Raw genomic sequence first — 19,520 nt, 5'->3', positions numbered from 1 at the left:
TGCTTCAGGTTGAATGCTTTCAGGTTGCGTTCTGCGGCGACCTGGAAGTAACAGAACGTGTTACTTCCGGGTTTCACCACTTGTGCATGCGCAGATGGTCAAAATGACATCATGCGCATGCACGGAAGCGGTGAATTGCGACCCGCAGATGTGGGTTGTGTTTACTTCAGGATGCAAATGGGGCTCCGGAATGGATCCCGTTTGTATCCAGAGGTACCGCTGTACCAGATAAAGAGAAAAACGATCTAAATAATCACACCATCATTGAAGAATGACATGATGCAATTAAAAAACTAAAAATCAGCAGCAGTAAAGACGGCTACACAGTCACCTTTTATTTAAAAAGAAAGAAAGAAATAATAAATACGATTTTTTAAATAACTTACTTAATACAATTTTACAGGAGGGCAGATTCAATCAATGTGGATAAAAACCAGAGAAAGAAGAAAAAAAAATGGTGTGATCCTCTCAGCCAATCTCTCTTGTGAGGTTGTTGCCTAAGCAGCACGCTACCCTGGGTAGCAAATATCTCATTTTCCTAGTTAAAGATCTGAGACAAACAACCTTGTCAAGAGCTTGCAAAACATATTCAAATGTATTTATGCAAAATATTTGCACCCTGCCTTTCCATAAAAAATGGTTTGAGCCAGCTAACAGCAGTTAACCAACTGAAGTGATAGCAGCAATAATTGCCTTAACTAAAGCTGCCTTATACCAGGGCATGTACCATCGAGAACCAGTGTCTGGCACTGGTTTTGCAGGGTTTCAGACCTGAGAATTTCCCAGTCCGGCCTGCAGATGCCAGACACTGAAAATGTCGCTTTTTGCACATAAAGCATGGAAAGCCACCATTGAATTGCAGCACCAACCCTTCTCTCCCTAACCTGCGTCTTAAAAGTTTCGATGGACAATTGCCAGTTTTTTTAAAATGTCATCTTCCCATCTTGCTACACAGCAAAAGTCCTATGAGTTGCCCTACAAAAGGGTGGAGGGCACCAGATTGAACGCCCACGATCCTTTTCATGATAGTGATCCATTTTAAGTGATTGTCGTGCATTTTTATTTCAGACCATCCGGGCATGCCATCGTTCAGCCCGGACACTGAGGTCCAGCGCCGAGGGCCTTCTGGCAGTTCCCTCCCTGCGAGGAGCCAAGTCACAGGGAACCAGGCAGAGGGCCTTCCCGGTGGTGGCGGCCGCCCTGTGGAACGCCCTCACATCAGATGTCAAGGAAATAAACAACTATCTGACTTTTAGAAGACACGTGAAGGCAGCCCTTTTTAGGGAAGTTTTTAATGTTTAATGCTGTATTGTGTTTTTAATATTCAGTTGGGAGCTGCCCAGAGTGGCTGGGGAAACCCAGCCAGATGGGCGGGGTATAAAAAATAAATTATTATTATTATTATTATTATTATTATTATTATTATTATTATTATTATTAACACCTTACAAGAAGAGTCTGTGGGATGTTGGGAATTCCATTCCACCCTTTGCTGCAGACACGGGATTGTTACATGTCACATGTCTGTTTACATTCCAGCACAGATTGCTGGCGTGAGCGGAACTTCCACTCTGTATTGCTTTTGCTTTTTAGCCTCTCTCCGAGAAGACGGCAAGGAGAGATGTTTTCTTTGCCCTGATTTATGTATAATAAATGCGTAGTTTAGTATGTGTCTACAGCCTCAAGCCTCTTCTGTTGCCCAGTTTGCACTGCTGAGGAAAGCGTGCTCAAGCCTGTAAGCTTGAGTCACTGATGCACGTTGGAGCAGAGGTTGATGGATCTCCGCAGCGGCAAAGCTGAGGGGAGACGCTCCAGCTGGGGCTGGACCCCCGATTCCTACACGGGATCAGGGCAATTGCCAATCTGGCCCAGCACCCTGTTCTCACAGTGGCCAACTAGATGCCCGTAGGAAACCCACTAGCAGGACCCAAGTACCAGAGCACTCTCTGCTCCTGAAGTTTCCAGCAACTGGTATAAACCAGATGAGTGCTCATTGGTCATTCTTCTCTAGGGATGGGCAGTCAGTAGGCAGATGGTTTTTGTACACGAAAGAAACTTAACAACAAGTGATGGGATGGATGTATTAGATAATTGACTCTGCTCCCTATCAAATCAGGATTCTGTCCCCTGACAGATGATGATGCAGATATAAAGCATATCACTCTTGACGTCTGCGGAATGAAGCAAGGTGGGTGCATGGATCTAGCACAACTCCAGCTCAATTTCGGACCAGTTAAAAAGCACCAATCTTAATACAGATACTTGAGGACGACATTTCTTACATCACTCCATTATGAACTGTCCATTTCTTCCCACTCTCTGCTTCTTTAGCCAATTACCAATTGATAAAAGGACCTCTCCTCAATTTAATCAATTAATCAATCAATTAAATTTCGCTGACTGGGAAAATCAGGAACCAGGAAGAGCAAAATTTTAATAAAGAGTGAGAACAATTTCTATTGTACTTGAAAGACCACTGTAAACAAACGAACCCTTTAACAGGACTTAAATAACACATTTGGATATAATGGATAATTAAGTAATTGGATGACTTAAAATATGCAGTAGAAAAGGATAAGTATGGAACCCATGGAAGGGTGGAGGGAAGTCTATGGATTCGAGAGAATCTTGTATTTGTTTTTTATTTATATGTGATTTTGAATGTAAATATTAATTGGAAAAACCAAATCAAAAAATAATAGAGAAAAGGACCTCTCCTCTTACCACATGGCATGTTTGCTCAGGAGCTATTAGTGAGGAACATCGTCAAAGCAATTAGACACAATAATGTCTAATTGGTTCAACCTTATTTACATGATTATTGAAACTGTTAATAAAAAACAACCCTCTAAAAGAAAGGTTAGTTAGATAGGGCGTATCTTTGTGGAAGCCATGTTGAATCTTCTTCAACAAGACTCGTTCAGCAATCACTGACAACTGATGAGGCAGCTGCAGAATTACCGTATTTTTTGCACCATAACACTCACTTTTTTCCTCCTAGAAAGTAAGGGGAAATGTCTGTGCGTGTTATGGAGGGAATGCCTGCGGGTGGCGGGGGGGATCTGCTGCAGTCGTGAGCAGAGGATCCATGGTTCCCCTTCCTTCCCTCCTCCGTGGTTACAAAGCATGGATCCAAATGGATCCTCAGGATTTTTGCATTGGGCTACTCCAAACTCATTGTCAGATCACATGTCTGTGGCCACAGCATGAACCACAAAAATCATATATCCACTATTTCGTTTAGAATATATTTTTTTCTTGTTTTCCTCCTCTAAAAACTACGTGCGTGTTATAGAGCGAAAAATACGGTATTTCACCACATGCCCCACTCAAATACATATTTCTGTTGCAACCAATCAACCAGCTTTTCAGCAGAACAGTAAACATGTGAGATGGGCATGTACTGAATGAATTCACTCTCCACCCCTTCCCAAAAAGGGAAAGTGTACCAGACTCACACCTGCATCAGCAGGACTCAAGATGCTGAAATCAAAGCATTTTTTTCTCTGGAACAACACTTTCAGAATAAAAATTGGCTCAAGCCACTCCCAAAAAAATTATTGATAAGAAATACACCAGAAAACAAAAAAACAACAACTCCTAGCTGTGCTCAATTTATAACACAGAACACAACTACCATAGTTTTCCATGTATAAGACTAGGTTCTTTTCTTTAAAAATCATGCTAAAAAGTGGGGGTCGTCTTATACATGGGTAGTGCATAGGGTGAACTTTTGATTGGTTGCTGCCATGGCTGTTAGAGGCTATCGTGCGTGTTATTGGTTGCTTCATCAATAGGTGGTGTTGATTGGCCAACACTGTGGCAAATTGGCGGGCGACTGGCAGCTTCTGCCGGCGATGGGACAGACAAGAGGTGGATTTTGCAACGTGTGGGTGAGCGATTTTTGGCATTCCCCCCTAGAAAAAGCTCAACAACCCTTTGGGCCATCTCCCCCCATTTTCTTAAATCTGAGTCCCCCAAAATAGGGGGCGTCTTATACATGGAAAAGTACGGCACTTTACAATATGTTCATGGAACATCCAGAAAGTATAAAGCAATGCAGCTGCATAAGAACATCGTTGCAAAATATAATTATAAACAAGCCTCTTACACATGTACCTTAAGTGTGTACACAAACTTTATGAGAGGCATGAGGTTGCTTTTGCCAGGTAATCTTATTTATATTAGGTCTAATTTGGGACAAACAAACTCTCAATCCTCATTGAAACAAAGAAGCATTTCTCTTTTCTGATCTTCCATATTTCTGCTACAACTGTCATCCTCTCCTGCCACGTCAGTGAGGTACACCGTACCTTTTGAGAGCCACTGGGTTAGTCAATGCCCTGCGATGACTCCTTCCATATTATTCCAGTCTGTGATTTGTATATCCCTCTTAGATCATTGCCACAGGTGTTGATACTGGTATGCTAGTGATGTGATATGCTAGTGATGGGATGCGGGTGGTGCTGTGGGTTAAACCACAGAGCCTAGGACTTGCCGATCAGAAGGTCGGCGGTTCGAATCCCCGCGACGGGGTGAGCTCCCGTTGATCGGTCCCTGCTCCTGCCAACCTAGCAGTGCAAGTAGATAAATAGGTACTGCTCTGGCGGGAAGGTAAACGGTGTTTCCGTGCGCTGCTCTGGTTCACCAGAAGCGGCTTAGTCATGCTGGCCACATGACCCAGAAGCTGTACGCTGCCTTCCTTGGCCAATAAAGCGAGATGAGCGCCGCAATCCCAGAGTTGGTCACGACTGGACCTAATGGTCAGGGGTCCCTTTACCTTTACCTTAGATCATTGTCGCAGGTGTTGATACTGGTATGCTAGTGATGTTACATTGGTGCAGAGTTCGAACATCAATCTGCAGGTCCAGAGAGTCTCAAGCAATCTTTGGCTATGCTTGCATGCTGCAGCAGTCCTTAGGAACATGCCCTTCAGTGCAAATTCTAGAGTAGCACAACTAGGAAAGGAATAAAAAAAAATGGCTTCAGTCTACAGAAAGGACTTTTTATGTATGGAACAACAGCCATGTGGATGTTATTGGCCCAGAGTTGGAAAGATGATAAAGTCCCTACCAGAGAAGAATGGCAAGCCAAGTTAATGGGCTACGGTGAGATGGCAAAGCAGACTGGAAAACTCAGAAACCAAGAGGATAAAAACTTTATAAAAGAATGGGGAAATTTTGCAAGTTATTTAGGAGACCACTGCAAGCGGATGGAAACAAGAGCAGGATTTTGACACACTTGTAGTGTAAAAAATATTATGGATAATACTTTTTGATATAATTACTGGAGTACAGACTAGTATGCAGTTGTAGATGTTTTAAAACAAGACTCCATGAATGGGATGGGGAGGAAGTCGTGAGATACAGAGAATCTCCACATATAGTGTTACAGTGGTACCTCGGGTTACATATGCTTCAGGTTACATATGCTTCAGGTTACAGAGTCCGCTAACCCAGAAATAGTACCTCGGGTTAAGAACTTTGCTTCAGGATGAGAACAGAAATCGTGCTCCGGCGGCGCAGCGACAGCGGGAGGCCCCATTAGCTAAAGTGGTGCTTCAGGTTAAGAACAGTTTCAGGTTAAGAATGGACCTCCGGAACGAATTAAGTACTTAACCCGAGGTACCTTTGTACTTTATTGATGTGCGTTTACCTGTATTTTTTTATTTGTAAAATTAATTGTTGTTGTTTAGTCGTTTAGTCGTGTCCGACTTTTCATGACCCCATGGACCAGAGCATGCCAGGCACTCCTGTCTTCCACTGCCTCCTGCAGTTTGGACAAATAAATAAATAAATAAATAAATAAATAAATAAATGTCTTAAAAAGAAGAAGAAAGAAATGGCTTCAATCCACTTAGCATTTCAGTCTTAATCTGCTTTAATACCGGCCAACCAATGTGGTTTTAAAATGTATCTTTGCTTTACTTTTCCATTTCATATTCATCCCCTGTTAGCAAAAGTTGCAAAGGATGTACAGTAACGTATATCTGAATCCTTAAAAATATATATATATATATATTTTAAATTGCCTGACTTCTCCGTTTCATAAACTTGCAAACCCTTGGCAGTTTTCTTGCTGTTGTACACCCCCTTTTAAAAAAATCTCTCAAAAGGAGAAGGTGAAGATGGAACTGCACTGTTCTGCATTGTTCATTTCTAAATGAGACAGCAAAAGCTCTGTACAGTCCCCAAGAGACACTGTCTGGCATGAGTCAGCATTGAGCAGATTTACTGCCAATTGATTAAATTAACATTTGTTATAAGCCAGGGAGCGGATGGAAAGAGGAAGAGAGGGAGGGAAAGAAACCCTTTCGTGGCATTTGCATTATTTATGCACTGGAACTCTGTATTCTACGCTATGTCCACCCTTGATAGATACAAGCAGAAAGAGAGACACCCCCCTCTCCAAACCCACACCCACACATCCTTGCATTTCCAAACTTTGTCAGCTAGCAAGCTCCACTTATGGAGAGAGCAAAGCTTTCGAGCTCGTTCCAGGGGTCGGGATTTCCACCCCGCAGTTGGCTAAGGCTGCTCAGGGGGAAAGGGTTTGCCTGCCCCGCTCACTCCCCAATCTTATACAATGCCAGAGGAATACATGTCTTGGGAAACAATTCAGCAGAATTCCTTGTGCGTGTCCGGACCCCCCCAAAGTGGTCCTCAGAACAATCTGCTGATGGGCGCTCTGTAAAGGTGGAAAGAGGCAAGGAGGAATTTGTGCCTCTTCTCTCTTCCTGGCCATAGTTTTCATATATGGAATTCTCTGCCAGATAATATGGCGGTGTGATGGCTTTGGAAAAAGAGACAAATTCAAGAAGAGCAAGACTCTCTCTGCAATAGTCACAGCAGATGATAGCAACCTCTATGCACTGAAGCAAGGGACGCGGGTGGCACTGTGGGTTAAACCACAGAGCCTAGGACTTGCCGATCAGAAGGTCAGCGGTTCAAATCCCCGCGACGGGGTGAGCTCCTGTCGTTCGGTCCTAGCTCCTGCCAACCTAGCAGTTCGAAAGCACGTCAAAGTGCAAGTAGATAAATAGGTACCGCTCCGGCGGGAAGGTAAACGGCGTTTTCGTGCGCTGCTCTGGTTCGCCAGAAGCGGTTTTGTCATGCTGGCCACATGACCTGGAAGCTGTACGCCGGCTCCCTCGGCCAATAAAGCAAGATGAGCACCGCAACCCCAGAGTCGGCCACGACTGGACCTAATGGTCAGGGGTCCCTTTACCTTTACGCACTGAAGCAGTATTTCCCTGGGTAATGGATGCCTTGACCAAACCACAGGCAGCATTTAGCTAGCCACTAATGCTCTAGATCAGTCTTTGGTCTGGTCCATAATGTTCCAAGATACACCTGCACATGCCAGGCCTTTCCAGATAACAGAATACTCAAAGTGTTGTTGGTACTGATTTCTTATATAGGATCCAGATGCCTCTCTTCAGACAACCTTTCACACTTGGGAGAATTGCACTACCATTAAAGGGAAAAGGCATTTCTTCCTTATGTTTATTGAGCTGTTGTTTAATTTGCTGTCTGGACTGCAGTCATGGGTGTGTCTCGACACTTTCCACACAGCACTCCTGGTGTCATTGGTGAACAGGTCACACAGCTGTTGCTGTTTTCGGATAGGATTTCTTTTGTTGCCTCAGATTTGCACAAAAAAAACTGCAAAGGTTTGCGCTGGGAATTTGCGGCTGCCTGACCATGTGCTCCTGCGCACTTCAGGGCAGAAAATTCTTTTTAAAGAAGCAAACAGGGTGTACAAGCAGCTATCTGCATGCATGCCCTGCTGCACTGATCTGGCATAACAGAATCAACAAATTCGAAAGTAGGGAAATGTTATGTACTGAAGTTCTCACCCTGAGCCAGCAGGGGGATACTGTAGATAGTTATGCAAATGAAGGATCAAAAGTGACATTCAGTGATTGGATAGTTTTAGAAAGTCGCTACAGTTACAGTGGTACCTCGCAAGACGAATGCCTCGCAAGACGAAAAATGCGCAAGATGAAAGAGTTTTCCGTTTTTTGAGTCATTCCGCAAGACGAATTTCCCTATGGGCTTGCTTCGCAAGACGAAACGTCTTGCGAGTTTGTTTCCTTTTTCTTAAAGCCGCTAAGCCATTAATAGCCGCTAAGCCGCTAAGCCGTTAATAGCCGCTAAGCCGCTAAGCCACTAATAGCCGTGCTTCGCAAGACGAAAAAACCGCAAGACGAAGAGACTCGCGGAACGGATTAATTTCGTCTTGCGAGGCACCACTGTACGTTGTTCTAGGATCTCTATATAAGCAGGCTGACTGAACCCTTCAGTTCAGTTCTGTTCTGGCCTTCAAACAAGAGCTGTTTGAAGAATCGCTGTGTCGTCTGATATGTTCGCCCACAACTTAACAACTTAACAGGTTTGAATAACAAAGGCCAATGTTGCTCCTCATATACAGATTCAGATACATGTGGACTTATCTGGCTTAACTCAAATGGGAGGAAAGTAGATCCAGTCGTACCTTGGAAGTCGAACGCTTTGTGACTCAAATGTTTTGGCTCCTGAATGTTGCAAGCCCAAAAGTGAGCGTTCCGGTTTCCGAATGTTCTTTGGAACCCGAACGTCTGAAGCGGCTTCCGATTGGCTCGCAAGAGCTTCCTGCAGCCAATCGGAAGCCGCGCCTTGGTTTCCAATTGTTTTGGAAGCCAAACGGAGTTCCAGAACAGATTCCATTTGACTTCTGAGGTACGACTGTACACAACTAAATAATTTTCAAATATGGACAAGCCTGAGGTAACCTGAGGTAGTCTGAGTGACTGGAAATTCCTTTTACCAACTGCAACTGGTTTGACAGCTACGGCCTTTCCTGAACTGGGATGAACTGTTTTAATTTATTCTATTTTGATCATAACCTTCTCTGTGTTTAAAATTATGGCTGTAATTTTTTTTTGTTTTTTTGTTTTTTGAAGTGACAAAATGCAGCTGTTTATTGAGTAGTACATGATTCAACACATTCTGAATTTTCATTAACCCCACCTTTTTTAATAATAAAAGTATCCTTTCTGGATACGTAGTGTACTCCCCAGGCACCCCTTGAGAAAAATAATGACAAGGTATAATTAAATCAGTAATAATTTAAGGCTTTGCTGGAAAACTGCTATCCAAAACAGAGGCACTGGTGAAAATGCACCTTTTAATACTTCAGCCCCAGGTAAAGCTTGATGCTTTAGACAAGAGAAAGTCCACCACAAAGCTCAACATCCACCCCACACCAAACTCTTCTTATTCCCTGTTCTACTGTGGGGTTTCCCCCTTTTTCTTTTGAGGTGCTACACATTTTTGAAGAATGGCGATGAATAATTTTTCTTCCCCAGTAGAGGTGACTTTTTAGTCAAAACAATAACTTGGACAGAACTCCAAGCTACCGTATTTTTTGCCCTATAGGATGCACTTTTTCCTCTCCAAAAATGAAGGGGAAATGTGTGTGCGTCCTATGGGGCGAATGCAGGCTTTTGCTGAAGCTTGGAGAGCGAGAGGGGTCGGTGCGCACTGTCCCCTCTCACTCTCCAGGCTTCAGGCAGACATCCACAGCGTGGGGAGCCTTGCAGGAGTTCCCCGCAAGGCTCCCCACGCTGCGGATAGCAGCCTGCTGCCCCGCAGGGGGGGGCGCCCTGATGCAGAGCGCCCCTGGCGCAGGGCAGACATCGGCCAGCCCCACAAGCTCGGGGGACAGCAGGGAGGCGCAGCGCCGCCATCCCGCTGTTCCTCGACCTGGTTCTGTTTCCCCGACCTGCTTTGGGGGGGGGAATAAAGGGAAATTTTTTTTCCTTTATTTCCCCCCCAAAAAACTAGGTGCGTCCTATGGGACGGAGCGTCCTATGGGATGAAAAATACGGTACTTTTAATATCTGGCACAGCGCTTGTTTCTCAGAACCCATTTGCAAAATGTTTTCTGCTGGTACCTAGAGCCATTTTGCAAGAAAGGCCACAATTTTATTGTTTTATCTTTTTGTGAGCTGCTTTGATTTTTTTTGGGGGGGGGGTTTTGGCACAATCAAGCGGTATACAAAGTTTATTAAATAAAACAAACATATAACCCCAAGGACTTATTGGCTGGGCCCCCAAGATGACACAAAGACTAACCTGCACCAGTCCTGTAACCTTAAATCTATTCCAACTGGCAATGGCTTTCCGGGGTCTCAGGCAGAGGCAAAAACCAATAAGCCAGTAATGAAGCCTCTGCAGATGCAAAATGCAAATAGAATGTGAATTACATCCGGAGAACAGCTCCATCTCCAAGGCCAAACCAAACACCCGCTCCTCACTAACACCTGACAATTGTTCCTGCCTCCTTAGGGAAACCCGCTTCCCTCACTAATAGCCAGAGCTAGAAGGAGTATTTCAGAACGGAGAGATATTGCAGCGCATTGTATCCTCTTGAGGATGCTCCCTGCTCCACTGGGCCCTTTGCTTCCATTATTTTTACCCTGAACCCTGATTTTCCCAATAACACCGCGACAGATAGCAATATATTGCCACTATGTTTTTAATGTCCCCCAGTAGCTCTTTATTAATTGTGACTGGTTGGTCTATGGGTATTAGGGGAGCTTTGCTGCTTCCTCCATCTTTGCCTTTGTGGCTTTTAGCACCGAAACCCCAGGATGGAGAGCTGGCAGGTGGGGACTTTGTGCTGTTATATGGATTGCTTATGCCGATCTGCTGGTTTCCTCTTCCATTTCTGTGAATCCAGGGTAAGGTTAGGTTTTGGGGAAAGAGAGAGCAGGTTTCTTAGAGACATCTCTCTCCCTCCTTTTTCTCCCTGGGGGATGAAAGATGCATGATAGAGAGCCAAGAAGAGAAAGAAATAGGAGGAGGGGAAATTTGAAAGATGAATGAAACAGCTGACTGGATGCACAAATTTGGGAGGAGGTTGTGTTTATTTATTTGATGCAGTTTATGAGCTGCATTCCATATGTACTATCTCAAAGCAATTGCACAGCAGAAGCGTCATAGACAAAAACAGTTAAAACCAATTCCGTACGTAAAGACAATTTCAAATTCAACGCAGATACAGACTAAGATACAGATCTCCACTGAAAAGTCTTGCTGAAAAAGGAAAGTGTTCAATAAGATAATAGAGATGAGAAACCTGCCTTGATATATGGTTGGGGGGGAGAGTTCCACCACACTCAGGTGTGCAAAGCTGAATTGGAGAATTGCTTGGGCTAACTATGCTTACCTGGGAGTAAGCCCCATTGGATTCAATATCACTTACTGCTGAGTAAACATGGTTAGGATTGTGCTGTCAGTAATTATTGAGATGTGCATTTTTAAAAAAACCGTAAGTGTAATGAAAAAGACCAATGTCCATAATTAGTGTTTTAACATTTTCTTATCCCGTATTCCACCCCCCTTAAAGGAAATGTTTCCTGGTCTCTTATAGGCTTAATATTCTGGGTTAAAAATAGTTTCAGGATTAAGAAGGATGCATTCAGAAAGTGTGCATGTATTGCTTGAGAGATATGTATTCCATCAAAGAAAATATAATGGATGAAATGGGAAAAAAGACAAATTAGCTGGGACAAGAGAAATAAAATCACAGGTGCCCAGTTACTGGGAAAAGGTAACACCTAGAAAATAGTACCTTGGGTTAAGAACATTGCTTCAGGATGAGAACAGAAATCGTGCTCCGGCGGCAGCAGGAGGCCCCATTAGCTAAAGTGGTGCTTCAGGTTAAGAACAGTTTCAGGTTAAGAACAGACCTCCTGAACGAATTAAGTTCTTAACCCGAGGTACCACTGTACTCAGAATGGACACTGAAACCAATGGACTTGACTAACCTAAGTCAATTGAAAGCATCAGGACCACTCTGAATATTACTTAACTGGACACAAACTTCCATGGGGTGGAATTAAGCAAAACACTAAGTGGGGTACGTTCATGGGGAACGAGGTCTGCTCTGCCCCTGCCCACCCTGGCTTCAGCCTCACCCACATGGCGCACCCAACAAGTTATCCCCCGCCCCCAGGGCGATGCTAGGGAACCTGTGACCTTCCAGATGTGGGTGCTGGATTCCAACTCTCATCCTCCCATAACCGTTGGCCATGCTGCCAGGAGCAGATGGAGTCCGACAACAGCTGGAAGGACCACGAGTTCCCCAGCTCTGCCCTGGGTCACCTTTGTGACCTCCCAGGCAGCCTTTCTCAAACCTGGGTCCCCAGATGTTGGTGGACTACAACTCCCATCATCCTTGACTACTGGTTGGTAGGGATGATGGGAATTGTAGTCCAACAACACCTGGGGACTGAAGGGGGGGGGGAGGAACCAGTTGCCCACTCCTCCCTTAGCCTCTGTTGCTCTCAAGGACCTCAATAGCTCATCTGATGCAGCGGAAGGGGGACCAAAAGGATACAGAACACACCAAGGCCAAGTGGTGCAAGTCCTGTTGCATAGTAGTAATTGTATACTTCATGGTTCAGCCTCAATACAGTGACTCATAGGTGAGGCCTGAAGTCGGACCCCTGCTCCATTAGCACTCTAAAATAACTTTGCCCAGCGTTATGAAAATGTTCAGTTTTTGAAAAGGACCTTCACAAAAGTGCTGCTTCAGCAGACAGAGCACAGCTCAAAACACACACACACACACACACACACACACACACACACACACACACACACCACAGATACCAAGAAAGAAAGGCATCCCTGTTTCCATCCTAACTGAATTGCTGACACAGAGCTGGTCCATAGGAGAGACATCACACATACAGGCATAAAGGTAAAGGTAAAGGGACCCCTGACCATTAGGTCCAGTCGTGACCGACTCTGGGGTTGCGGCGCTCAACTCGCTTTATTGGCCGAGGGAGCCGGCGTACAGCTTCCAGGTCATGTGGCCAGCATGACTAAGCCGCTTCTGGCGAACCAGAGCAGCGCACAGAAACGCCGTTTACCTTCCCGCCGGAACGGTACCTATTTATCTACTTGCACTTTGACGTGCTTTTGAACTGCTAGGTTGGCAGGAGCAGGGACCGAGCAACAGGAGCTCACCCCGTCACGGGTATTCGAACCACCGACCTTCTGATCGGCAAGTCCTAGGCTCTGTGGTTTAACCCACAGCACCACCCGCGTCCCATACAGGCATAGTCAGTTATTATTTCACTGCCTGCTCTCAGTGCTAGGCTAAGTATACTTTAGAGAGGTAAAACCAGGGGTCAGCAACCTTTTTCAGCCGGGGCTGGTCCACTGTCCCTCAGACCATGTGGTGGGCTGGACTATATTTTGGAGAGAGAGAAATGAATGAATTCCTATGCCCCACAAATAACTCAGAGATGCATTTTAAATAAAAGCAGACACACTACTCATGTAAAAACACGCTGATTCCCGGACTGAACGCGGGCTGAATTGAGAAGGCGATTGGGCCACATTCGACCCCCCAGGCCTTAGGTTGCCTACCCCTGGGTAAAATGATGAAATTAATTATTGGAACAGAAATATCAGCTGTCATATTGACAGCCCCAGGGGACTGTACCTTGTCAACAGACTTAAATGTGCACACTAACCTGTTTGTAGCAAAGAAAGAAAGAAAGAAAAAGTTTTACTTACTCTGGAATTGTTCCTGCTGGGACCTTTCAGTTATAGTGCCTCCCAGACCACTTGCCTGGCTCCCTCTTTGCTTGCTTTTCAAGGGCTGAGTGTGAAAACTGTTTTACATCTGTGAGCCTTTGGCTCTTTTTCCTTTAAAGGGCATTGTAGTAGCCATTTATCAGCAGTTTTGAAAATATGGATTATCCCATTGTTCCTTTAAAAATGGTTAGCTGCTTTGACCTTCAAAGATGGAGAAATGGGGCATAAATTCTTTAATAGTTTAATAAAACTGGAGACGGTGGAAACTGTATTTACAGAAGCAGTGCTAATGCGTCCAAACACAATCATTATGGAAAACAGGCTCTAGTAAGATCTAGGAAACTGAAGGTCACACTGTGCTGATGGACTCTTCCCTAAATTAATTCCAATAAATGGAGGCTGGGAAAGATTTCCTCTCTTGTCCCACAAGGCAATGGTATAAGCTTGTTATTAATATAAGCTTGCCATGTCTGTAGCACAGAGCTGAACAATCTGCAGCTGCCCAGCAAATTCTCCCTCTCTGTTTTTCATGATACCAAGAGGGAGTATTCTGGGTATAAAAGCAAAACAAAATGAAACAGGAAGCGCACCTAGTTGTCAGCACATATTAGAGAAAACCAGCTCTTTAAAAGTGTTCAAAATCTCATTGATGTCTCCTTTGGGAGAACGAGGAAGAGGGTTTTCCCCCCTAAAGCATCAACACCAATTCTCTCTTTCGGTTTGTCTACATAGTGATGTCTGACAGCCAGTTGTCAGGGCAGTTTTCCTTATTAGGTGGTACATTTGGGGTGGGAGCAGGTGCGTAACACCAGCCAATTGCCCTCCTGCAATTGGTGGAGAGGATGTCAGGGCCAGGCCAGAGAAAAGCTGTGATCTTCCTCCTCACTCTTCCTCCGTGCACAGAATGCGTTAGCTTACATAATGGGTTATGTAAAGGTCAAGGTACCAGAAGATGTAGTATGAATGCCAGGAATTAAATGACTTAAGAATAAAGGATGTTAAGGATGCAGCAAACAAGGGGATATCAAAAAGGTGTGAAATAGTTTGTGCTGTTACTAAGAAGTTACAAACTAATGTGGAGCTTGTTTTCTCAAAAAACAACAACCAGGTTTTATCTTGTATCGTGACAACACCAATACACACACAAAAGGAATGAGAATAGGGGAGCCCAAGGGGCAGAGTCTTGCTTTGCTTTGGACCACGTCAGCGAGGCTGAAAGGGAGCTCTTGTTGTCTGGGCAGGCCTCGAAACGCACTGCTCAGGATTTGTGCCCCAGAGAGGTTACTTCATCGCTGGGAATGCAGCAAAAACAACACAGGAAGCAGCAGTTGTGAGTTACTGGTCTCTGCGGCCACAGCAGGCGCTGTGATTCCCCAGCAGTTTGACTTTGTCCCCGGAGCCACATCCCGCTGTCTCTAGAGGCAGACGGATGCCAACAAGGCTAAGCGCTTAGCCAACCCATCTTTAGTCTGCCAGTAATAATACTGAGCCGCCTTACAGACTTATTGTTAGGATTGCTGCGTAATGAATGTGATCTAGATACTCTAGAATGCTGTATGATTGCAAAGTAGTTTTATTATAAAGTTTTGCACATTTACAGTCAGCGTGAACTGTGAGTCTCTTTAACAGAATGTGTGCCGTTTCATTCTATGGGCACATTGCCTCAATACCATGTGTGTGTTGCATTTCTTAGGAGAAGGACACTAAATAAGAGAATTGTTTGAAAGGGAAAATATGGCATTCATGACAGAAGTATGGAGGAACAGTGAACAATTATTTCATAGTAATGCGATGCAATTGACCTCAACAGGAATGACGACAATATCTATGGAAAGCAACCACTGTTTTCAAAATATGCAGAAATGATTTGTATGAAAATTTAAATTGCTAACAATGTTTTAATAAACTACAATGTGATACAGTGTCTATTGTACATTCTTATTTTGAGAAGGGACTGCTGTAAATTAATTAATTGATAAAATACCTTAATACGGAGTCCTATATTCAGTTGATTTGAACACAAATCCCAAACAGGTTAATGCTCTTCACAGTATGTATAAACCATCACAAAGTTCAGATCGAAGTCATGCATATCATCGGTTTGCAGTTTGACCTTGAAAATTATACACTGTGATTTAAAGTGCATATAATTACCACAAAGAACATAATAATGTTTCCCCAAGACCATCATACTTATTTTTGTAAATAGTCCATGCACAGCAGAAAACATATTAAAAACATCTCCCATTCTTGGCAATGTTTCTTTTCAACTGCATGTATGATGTTGCTTCCTTACCTAATTTTAAATGATTTATATAGATTCACATCCAAATTATACCATTTACAAAATGAATCAATGGTGCCCAGTTTTCACAAACATTTCCCAACTCGCCCCCTCCATCCCTTGTTTTCAGCAAGAATGAGTGTGAGTTAAGCATCTCCATGCAAGGCTAGGAAAAAAAAGACTGGCATTCACTCCCTCCTCCTCTGCGATAAAAGCCTAGAGACCCCTCTTGACGTCTGGCTGACTCTCTCAAAATGACAGGGGTGCCAAGTCTGGGTTCACTGCCTTTGGGTTTCAAGTGAATTCTGCTAAAGGAGAATATTGGAGGGGTTAATTAAGCCAAAGGTTCTGTAACATTGCAGACGGAGCTATTGTACTGAGACCGTTTTGCCCACAGTCCTGTGACAGTGTGATAATGGAGAGTTTTCTCACCTAAACCTTTTCTTTTTTTCTACATCAAAGCTAATGTGCGCAAGAAAATGCGAGCCAGCCTTTGCCAACCTGGTTTTCTCGAGATGTTGATGGCCTGCTGTTGTTTAGTCGTGTCCGACTCTTCGTGACCCCATGGACCAGAGCATGCCAGGCACTCCTGTCTTCCACTGCCTCCCGCAGTTTGGTCAAACTCATGTTTGTAGCTTCGAGAACACTGTCCAACCATCTCATCCTCTGCTGTCCCCTTCTCCTTGTGCCCTCCATCTTTCCCAACATCAGGGTCTTTTCCAGGGAGTCTTCTCTTCTCATGAGGTGGCCAGAGTACTGGAGCCTCAGTTTCACGATCTGTCCTTCCAGTGAGGACTCAGGGCTGATTTCCTTCAGAATGGATAGGTTTGGTCTTCTTGCAGTCCATGGGACTCTCAAGAGTCTCCTCCAGCACCATAATTCAAAAGCATCAATTCTTCAGCAATCAGCCTTCTTTATGGTCGAGCTCTCACTTCCATACATCACTACTGGGAAAACCATGGCTTTAACTATACGGACCTTTGTCGGCAAGGTGATGTCTCTGCTTTTTAAGATACTGTCTAGGTTTGTCATCAGTTTTCTCCCAAGAAGCAGGCGTCTTTTAATTTCGGGACTGCTGTCACCATCTGCAGTGATCATGGAGCCCAAGTAAAATCTCTCACTGCCTCCATTTCTTCCCCTTCTATTTGCCAGAAGGTGATGGGCCCAGTTGATGGACTACAACTCTCAAAAGACCTGCAGGTCTCAGGCATACAAGTAGAAAACAGTAAGAAGTGAAGCAGCCCTAATATATCCTTGATTCACTTCCTCTTATCTGTTTTGAACTTGGTGTGATACTAGGTGACTTGTGGCTATTTGCAAATAGCAACTGATCGGGATTTTGAAGTTCAATACGTTAAAACTTTTTATTTATCCATTACTAGTCAGACTGGTACTTGGCAATGCTTGGGAATTCTAAGAAACAAAAAAAGTGCAATATTTAAAGGTTCAGTCCATGACCTTGATTCAAAACGGCAGCCAATCATATCCAAACATGGATTAAGGTTATCAGATTTTTTTCAATGAATCTGGGGACACTTGTCAACTTCAGTGGATTTTGTATGGGGACTGATTTGTAAATCCAGGGACTGTCCCCGGGAAAGGGGGACGTCTGGTAACCTTAACATAGATGTGAATTTGTTCCTTGATCTCAGAATCCATCATGCAAAATGTAGTTAAAGGTAAAGGTAAAGGTAAAGGTAAAGGTAGCCTGACTGTTAGGTCCAGTCGTGGCCGACTCTGGGGTTGCAGCGCTCATCTCGCTCTACTGGCCAAGCAGACAGCTTCCGGGTCATGTGGCCAGCATGACTAAGCCACTTCTGGCGAACCAGAGCAGCGCACGGAAACGCCATTTACCTTCCCACTGGAGCGGTACCTATTTATCTACTTGCACTTTGACGTGCTTTCGAACTGCTAGTTTGGAAGGAGCAGGGACCGAGCAACGGGAGCTCACCCCGTCGCGGGGATTCGAACCGCCACCCTTCTGATTGGCAAGCCCTAGGCTCTGTGGTTTAGACCACGGCGCCACCCGCATAGTTAGAGTACCTTAAAAGGAGCCCAAATGCATAGCTAACAAACTTTCCAAAGTACAGAGTAGATTGTGAATTAGAATTTGTGATAATGTTTAACAAGCTATGAGAGACAGCAAAAGTGCAAGAACAATAATTTCCTATCAATTCGGGTGTTGTTGGTTTTTTTTTTTTTTAAGTGTTATCATGAAGCGAAAGTACATTGGAGGACTGAGCTGATGCCCACTTTCCTTCCTGAGTGCAAGGTGCGCTCAGAGTGTTTAATAGGAAGACTTGGCTGTACTCTGCAAAGGTGTGTATTATGGAGAGTCCCCAGCTAGGAAGTATTGGCAACCAACTAGGCTTCTGTACACATGCAGATCTGAGCAAGGAGGAATGTAGCAAGGCATTGTTCCAGCACTGCAGAGTGAAAAAGTAGGTCATGGAAAGTAGCTTTGAGAGAGCAGAGAATTGAACTTGTCACCTCAGATTCCATTGGAGTAGAAACTGAAAAGAGCCAGCATGATCTAGTGAGTTGAACAGGGCTCTCTCTGCCTTAAAAATAGCAGTCGGGATGCAAGGCAGACCTCCACGTCCCCACAGTCTCTTTGATGGTTAAAAAAGGGAAAGGGAAGGAGGCTGCAACACCTTAGATGCTTTTGGAGATGTCTCTGCCTTAGAAGCTGCTCTGTCGTCCCCTGTGCTTTCAATCCCACTTAAATCAATGGGATAAAAATGGGTTCAGGATGGAGATGTAATTAGATACAGGTAGACTTAATCATTAAATGGGATTGCACGTGTTTCAAAGCTCGTGCCTGTGTTTAGCCTAGTCTTCTGGATTTAAGTAAGGGCAGCCCTCCCCCGGTGCGTTTTAAACGAGACAAAGCAGTGTCTTGCAAGGGGGGGGGGGTAGCTTATAGGAATCATAGGACTGTAGAGTTGGAAGGGATCCTGAGGCTCATCTAGCCCAGGATTCTGAAGAGGAGGTCATCTCCACTGGGTGGCCGCTTAGGAGAAAGAAGCTCCACCCCCCTGCAAGTGCCCTTCCTACCAGACATGGAAAGAACGTGTGCCAGTCACGGACATCACATCAATAATATTGCAGACACAACATGGGGAGAGTGGGTAGTTTTGAAGTTGCCCTGAGAAAGGAGATGGAGACTGGGCAGCCAGAGAAGAAGGAGAAGAAGGAGGAGAAGGAGAAGAAGGAGAAGGAGGAGAAGGAGAAGAAGGAGAAGGAAGGAGGAGGAGGAGGAGGAGGAGGAGGAGGAGGAGGAAGGAGGAGGAGGAGGAGGAGGAGGAGGAGGAGGAAGAAGAAGAAGGAGGAGGAGGAGGAGGAAGAAGAAGAAGGAGGAGGAGGAGGAGGAGGAGGAAGAAGAAGGAGGAGGAGGAGGAGGAGGAGGAGGAGGAAGAAGAAGAAGGAGGAGGAGGAGGAGGAAGAAGAAGAAGAAGGAGGAGGAGGAGGAGGAGGAGGAAGAAGGAGGAGGAGGAGGAGGAAGGAGGAGGAGGAGGAGAAGGAGGAAGAAGAAGAAGAAATTATTTATACCCCACCCATCTGGCTGGGCTTCCCCAGCTACTCTGGGCGGCTTCCAACAAAATATTAAAATACAGTAATGCATCAAACATTAAAAC

The sequence above is a fragment of the Podarcis vaucheri genome, assembly GCF_965113315.1.
Source record: "Podarcis vaucheri genome assembly, chromosome: 1".
NCBI classification, from domain to species: Eukaryota; Metazoa; Chordata; class Lepidosauria; order Squamata; family Lacertidae; genus Podarcis; species Podarcis vaucheri.
This window is presented reverse-complemented; position numbering follows the sequence as displayed.